At 30.2% G+C, this 6309-nt stretch overlaps 1 long non-coding RNA gene across 1 annotated transcript; it reads right to left on the bottom strand.

Annotated features, from left to right (window-relative positions):
• Positions 1 to 1130: 1130 nt before the first annotated feature.
• On the bottom strand, positions 1131 to 3230 carry LOC125492339 (uncharacterized). The gene is made up of 2 exons (XR_007268905.1): positions 2890 to 3230; positions 1131 to 1780 (listed from the first exon to the last, which is right to left on the bottom strand). It is a non-coding gene; the product is annotated as an uncharacterized LOC125492339 (long non-coding RNA).
• Positions 3231 to 6309: the final 3079 nt, after the last annotated feature.

Raw genomic sequence — 6309 nt, forward strand, 5'->3', positions numbered from 1 at the left:
AATTTGTTTGTATAGATTAAAACTAACTTATATGATCCGTAAATTGTTTTTTTTTATATATCAAGTTATTGAATTTTACTTTATGTACATCATATATTTACTTCATATACATCATTGGTACACTACATGTGCATTGCCATGCTTTTATGATATTGTACATCTGACAATGTTGTGTCATTTCAAATATCTAATGGAATTTCTTATATGTATGATCCATTATTGTTTTTCTTATATGTACAGATGTACATTTTAAAACTTATTTTGCGCTCCATTGTAACTATTGTTGCATGTGTATTCAATTATATATCTAAAATTTATAATTAGTGATGTACTTTTAAGCCACCTTTGATGTACTTCTAAGTCATTAGTGATGTACTTTTAAGCCATTGTTGATGTACTTATAAAAAAGAAAGAAAAATGGTGTTTGGTTTGACATGGTGCAGGCTATGTACAGCACGGTTCAAGATCTTTTTTTTATTGCTGATTACAATCAGAGTTGCAAATGAAGATGCTGGCAGCAGCTCCTAATGTTGCGTTGTGGCATCCTCCATCGTCGGGTGTGTTCAAGACAACAATGGGTATAGAATCACATTGCAAGTTGTTCTCAGGAACACGAATGTTGTTGGATTTGATTTCATGAGACTTGTATATGTCATGCACTCAAGTTCGATGCGATGATAGTGGATACCATGTATACTTTATTGCATTGGTCTGTTTGAGGGACAAGAAATGGAATGCGTAGATTTTTTTTCTCCCTAGGAGTAATGTTTAGTTAGCTAGCTAGGAGTAATGTTTAGTTAGCTATGTGTACTGATTTATTTTTTAATCTGACTTGGTTCTTTGTTCCACGAATCATAGACAATAATATTATATATATATAATCTGATTTGGCTCTTTATTTCCATGAATCGTAATATATAGTATACATGGATGGAAATATTGATGAGAACATTGATAGATTTCATTGAAGTAGATTACATGAAGTGAGGGTTGTGTGATGCAGTGAGTTGCTCAAAATCGAAAGCATTTAGCAAGGAGTTACTATATACTATCACAACAAGATATTGCTATACTCCTCACACTTTAAGACACTAAGGAGAAAGCAAAGAATATAAATCAAACTATAATACTAATAGAAAATTCTTTCTTGCTTATATAGTAAAATTTCAGTTTTTAACATTTATAAACTCAAATCTATATTAATAGCGGAATAACAAAGACCACTACACTAACCACAACACAATATATCCATACTAATAGCTGCTTAAATGAACAGTGATCCTTCGTGGACATCTTATGTACAACAAGTGTCAGTTCTAGTAGTGAAGAAAGTTTGCAACGTTGCAAATGTGTATTTTCACATGTCTACGTGTGCGACAAGAACAAGTGACTCTAGTTGCATGAGTTAGAACCATCAAGACACGCTTGTCCCTAGCATCACTTTAGATTTACCCTTGTGAGCTTCTCACAACCATTCATTTAATACATTTAGATCTCTAAGTTGCACAACTGAGCCAATCAAGCTTCTCTTAGCAATTATAATACCAGTGAACAAGGATCGCCTGTCAAGTCTATCAACTAAGGCCATCTGCCTTAGGCTGCATTAGTCGGACCAACCTCCCTACCGCTTCAAAGATCCACAAGGCCACTTGTCTCAATATATTTAGAAATTTTCTTTCTTAATCATGGTTTCCGATCTCAACTGACTAGAGTCCCCATCATCAGGTTTTGTAGACCACTCTAGTTAGTGTTATGACCCAATTCAAGACTTGTTTAATGCCTGAATCAAGATGAAGCAAACACATAATTTGAAAAAGAAAAAAAAAACAGAGACCAACTCAACTGAACTGGCAATAGGAATAATCCATTCTTAGATTAAGTAACTAGATTTGGCTAGTCAAAGAGCAAAAAATGAACAAAGAACAAAAAGCTCACTGCATCATATTATCTTAAACACTTATGACTTAATTTGGTATTCAAAGGTATTACTTCTATAAGAAAACAAAAAATATCAACTTAGTTGAGATTGTATATATAAGTATATATGAGATTTAATGTAGTTGAAATATAATGTATTCATGGTGTACCAGTAATGTATATATAGTAACTATTTGATGAACATGACCAAACTCATACCCATTACCCAACTAAGGAACACCCAAAAATGATCAAACACTTCAAAAGCAACCCACATGAACAAAAGTTCATCAGCAATACACAGTGCAAAACGACATATATAGAATAATGTGAACAAAAATTCTAGTAACATTCCTTCACCATCATATATAGTCTCTAAAACACCAAATTTTCGATTTAAGGATGTGAACAAATAGATTAAAATTAGGGACTCCATGAATTAAGAGTTGCACACAAGTACATCAATTATCAAAAAATTAAATTGCATGAATTATTTTATTGAAAAAGGAATTCCATGAATTAGATTTATATTTCTTACAAATTAAAACTGACCTCATACATAAACACACGAGCTCGATAAGAGTAAAGAGGCAAAGAAGTTTGAAGAAACAAGAAATAAAATAAAAAGCATTCACCAAAGGTTAGCAAGACAACAACAATTAGTAAAATTGATTTACCTTAGAGTTTAATACAATTCAACCCAGATACTCAAATCACGAAGATACAGACCCACAAAAAGAAAAATAAAAAGAAATGATCTTTACATTCAAAGAAAGCAAGGCAAGGTGGTTAATTTCTGCAACTAAGCAAGTAATGATCTTTACGTTTAGCCATGGCGGAATATCAAGAACAACAAATTTCATTGTTACTAATTAATAATTTTTTTGATCAGAGAGCTAATTTAACAAGAAGAACATAATATTAAGAACAACAAACTTGGAAAACATATTTAAAGCAATCAAAATTTCGTACCTGATAATGATTGAATTGAACGATTGAGCAGCACCCAAATTTGATGAATTGAACGATTAAGCAGCAAAATTTGATGAATTGAACAAACTATTGATGGATGAATCAATCGATGAAGAGAGAAAAGTTCAGATTTTTGCTAGCAAAAAATCGATTGATGAAGAGAGAGATGGGTTTTCAATTTTCCCCATTTAGATGTTGTTTTCCACGCTAGGAATGATCACTTATGAAAACTGATGGGATTTTTTTATTAGAGCTTGGGAAAATCGCAGCCCTTAGATTTACATGATCTAACGGTTGTGATTTATTCTCACATATTAATCTATTCTCACATAACTCTTTATTCTCACCGGATCCCGACTCTATATAGATATATATATATATATATATATACATATACATATATACATATACATATATACATATACATATATATATATATATACATATATATATATATATACATATATACATATATACATATATATATACACATATACATATATACATATATATATATATATACATATATACATATATACATATATATATACACATATACATATATACATATACATATATATACATATACATATATACATATATATATATATACATATATATACATATATATATATATATATATACATATATATATATATATATATATATATACATATATATATATAATATATTACATATATATATATATATATATATATATATATACCTATATATATATATATATACATATATTATATATATATATATAATATATACATATATATATATATATACATATATACATACATATATATATATATACATACATATATATATATATATATATACATATATATATATTACATACATATATATATATATACATACATATATATATATACATACATATATATATATATACATATATATATATATATATACATATATATATATATATATATATATATACATATATATATATATATATATATTAGAAATTACTTTTCTTTTTGTAAGTAAAATGAAGAGTCCTCTTGGGTAGAAAACTTCTATGGGTTAACCCTACCTGAGTTATTAAGAATCAAGATAGACAGTTTAAGATTGGCGAAAGGGTAAGAAGATTCCCTCCCTCAAGGTTATTTTAATGCTCTTTCTTATTTTTTGCTCATTTGAAGGTGTACGTTGATAAATACTACTATCCATTATTTTTGAATTATACACATTTCTTTTCGTATCATTCCTTCTTAATTTTTTTTGATAAGGAGCGAAAAACTAGGCTAGTCCCTGGAATAGGACCAACCTAACGCATCCTTACGAATGATAGATATAAATCCAGAATCATTCAGTTCAAACCAACGGTGGGGAGATCGAACCGAGTAACCCTTGTGAGCCATGAAATCCGCTGCTTGATTAGCTTCGCGAAAATAATGGTTGATAGATTACGAAGAGAATGCCTTTAAAGCCGACCATGCATCCAAAATCATCATCCCTTCTTAATGGTTACATTGTTACTTATATCTATATAAAGTAAAATGTCCAATCATTATTTCTCACTTTTGTCCCCATGCGTTCTCTTACCAAATAAATTAACCACCTTAAAACCCCCAGCTACCCCATTATTCTCTCTCCTCTATTTTTTATTTACTTTTTGTACTTCATACTCCTCACTTTTCATAATTCTTGTCCTCTCTCTTCTTCTTTTTCACTTTTTTCTTGTTTATAGTGAAAAGCAAACCGTGTAGATTAAATAAAAATGGAATGTAGTAGATTTTAGTCTACAATACATTATATGTATAATATATTCCTTTTTGTTATTTGGTAAGGAGAAATGCTTTACATGATCGAAAACTCGTACAAGTTAATCCGATCGACCCAACTATACAAGCAAAACTCTTTAAAAGTGGGGAGGGGGGGTCCGACACCCAAAGTGCACCTAATGGGGTTTGATCACATAAACTCAAGGTTATCAGATACAAACCTTGCTAGTAGACCAAGTACTAAGTGGTATATTCCGCTTACCTTTCCCCCTATAGGAATTGGGGTTGGCTCAAATGGTGAGTTTTTTCATCTTTCGTAGCAAAGTATAGGATTCAATTCCTATCCTAAATATTGGCTTGAGATTTAAGGAGGAGGGGGGTTAGGGGGTCTATGGCTTGTAATGGGCTTTTGGGTGAGAATTGTGTAAGGGCATCCAGAGAATTTCTTCTTACCTATTAAAAAAAGACAAGTGGTATGTATAATATAAATTGCATTGTTCTAACCGTATATGTATTGGATAATTTTTAAAACTAGTTCATTTATTCCTTAAACCGCTTCTGAAGTCATTACCTCCGTTGTCTTTTTTTTGTTTCTAACCTATATCACAAGGCATATGTTAAGAATATAAATAAATTCCTATATAAGATATTATTATACAAAAAGTTTCTATTTTAAAATCTAATCACACTAGAAATCTTACATGACTTTTTCTATATTCAGTATTGTTATGATATTGAATATATTTAGGGATATGTTTCCTGATCTAGAGAGACTCTTGTAATATATGTTCTTGAAACTAGTCATTAATAAAGTCAAGGAATTACAACCCCAAAACATTTTACATGGTATCATTTTAAGGTTGCATACGCAAGTCGTCATCCAGGGTCAGCGATTCTGACTAGCCACCACCGGCATTTACCAAAATTGAACACATTTCTCCTTTTTACTTTGGTCCTTGTAATCCCCCGTAAATTTATGAATTTTATAAATATATTTTAGTATATATATTTATATTTAAATATAATTTGGTATTAAAATAATTTATTTCTTTAAAAGGTTGACTATTTGAAAGTCAAATGAATTATTTTAAGGATTTAAAGAAGTTAAAATATTTGGTTTGGGCATGCTTTGAAAAAACATTTGAAATAATCTTTGGATTTGAAAAGGAGTCTAAATGGATTTGAGGAATCCAAACACTATTTAGTTGTGTTAGGAGATCCAAACATCAATTTTACTCATCATTTAAACTCTATTTAAGACCAATTGTCTTTTCCTAAGCCCACAAGAAAACACATGTTTAAATTCATTAAACCCATAATTTTTTCCTACACATAATTTTCTCTCTCCTCACTCTCCATAACCGGCGGTTCTTCCTCCCTCTTTCTCTCTCACGGTTTTCTTTCTTCCTTCCCAAGCAACGATTTCTTCCTCAACAAGTAACCTCCCCTCCTCATCAAATCACCGCGCCAACCACCATGCTGCCGCCAGCATTGCTACCACACCACCTTTGACTAACGCACATTTGTTCTCTTCCTTTGTTTTGGTTTGATTATCTGTCTTCCTCCTCAAGTTTTCTTTAATGATTGTGTTCTTAAGATTTGTTTTTAATTCAATTATGTTTAAAGCTTTAGTTTGATGATTTGATTTTTTTTTTATTAGGAA

Source organism: Beta vulgaris, chromosome 8 (assembly GCF_026745355.1).
Source record: "Beta vulgaris subsp. vulgaris cultivar EL10 chromosome 8, EL10.2, whole genome shotgun sequence".
NCBI lineage: Eukaryota > Viridiplantae > Streptophyta > Magnoliopsida > Caryophyllales > Amaranthaceae > Beta > Beta vulgaris.